The sequence below is a fragment of the Octopus bimaculoides genome, chromosome 23, assembly GCF_001194135.2.
Source record: "Octopus bimaculoides isolate UCB-OBI-ISO-001 chromosome 23, ASM119413v2, whole genome shotgun sequence".
Classification (NCBI taxonomy): Eukaryota; Metazoa; Mollusca; class Cephalopoda; order Octopoda; family Octopodidae; genus Octopus; species Octopus bimaculoides.
This window is the reverse complement of record NC_069003.1, coordinates 23,981,227-23,982,577: the sequence shown is the minus strand read 5'-3', so window position 1 is coordinate 23,982,577 and position 1,351 is coordinate 23,981,227.

Sequence of the window (1,351 nt, the reverse complement as noted above, 5' to 3'; positions counted from 1 at the left end):
TTTCTTATTTCTTTATTGCTCACAAGGGGCTACACACAGAGGGGACAAATAAGGACACACAAAGGGATTAAGTCGATTAGATCGACCTCAGTGCGTAACTGGTACTTAATTTATTGACCCCCGAAAGGATGAAAGGCAAAGTCGACCTCGGCGGAATTTGAACTCAGTACGTAACAGCAGACCTACATGCATATAGATAGATAGATAGATAGATAGATAGATAGATAGATAGATGGATATACACATATATATACAAATATGCATAGATAGATAAATAAATAAATAAATATAAATATATATTTGCATTTATATAGATAGATAGATAGATAGATAGATACACACACATGTGTACATACATACACATATATATATATGTGTATGTGTGTGTGTGTGTATGTGCATATATATAGAGAGAGAGAGGAAGAGGGAGAGAGAGAGGGTGAGAGAATCATATGTATATACATATATACCTACACATACAAACGAATAAAATATAAAGTAGTTGAATACATCAGGGTGGACTTACAGAACGACGATGGGAACATCAGGAGAACTTCCGAACAATACGCCACGCTCTGCCCTTCACATTCAGAGTTCAGATCCGGCCTCGGGCACTTTCATATTTCATCCCGCTGTGATCGATGGAATATGCACCAATGTAGCAAGCAGTGCAATCGATCTGATCGACTATCTTTCCTCCTCCCCGCCGGCCCACAACCGTTTCTGGCCTTCGGCCAATCTTATATAAATCAATATGATATTATAGTAAATTTAATATGTTGTTGTTCACCACATGCCAAACTAAACTGTACCTCTAGCCTTTACGCCATTCAGGCATTCCTCTCAGGATATATTAAATATGAAGGATCTTTTGTGCCTGTATGTGTGTATATGCGTGTGTATGTGCTTTAATAAGAGTACCGATAAAGGCGGCGAGCTGGCAGAAACGTTAGCACGCCGGGCGAAATGCTTAGCGGTATTTCGTCTGCCGTTACGTTCTGAGTTCAATTTCCGCTGAGGTCGACTTTGCCTTTCATCCTTACGGGGTTCGATAAATTAAGTACCAGTTGTGCACTGGGTCGATGTAATCGACTTAATCTCCTTGTCTGTCCTTGTTTGTCCCCTCTATGTTTAGCCCCTTGTGGGCAATAACGAAATAAGAAACGTTAGCACGCCGGGCGAAATGCTTAGCGGTATTTCGTCTGCCGTTACGTTCTGAGTTCAAATTCCGCCGAGCTCGACTTTGGCTTTCATCCTTTCGGGGTCGATTAAATAAGTACCAGTTACACACTGGGGTCGATGTAATCGACTTAATCCCTTTGTCTGTCCCCTCTGTCTGTAGCCCCTTGTG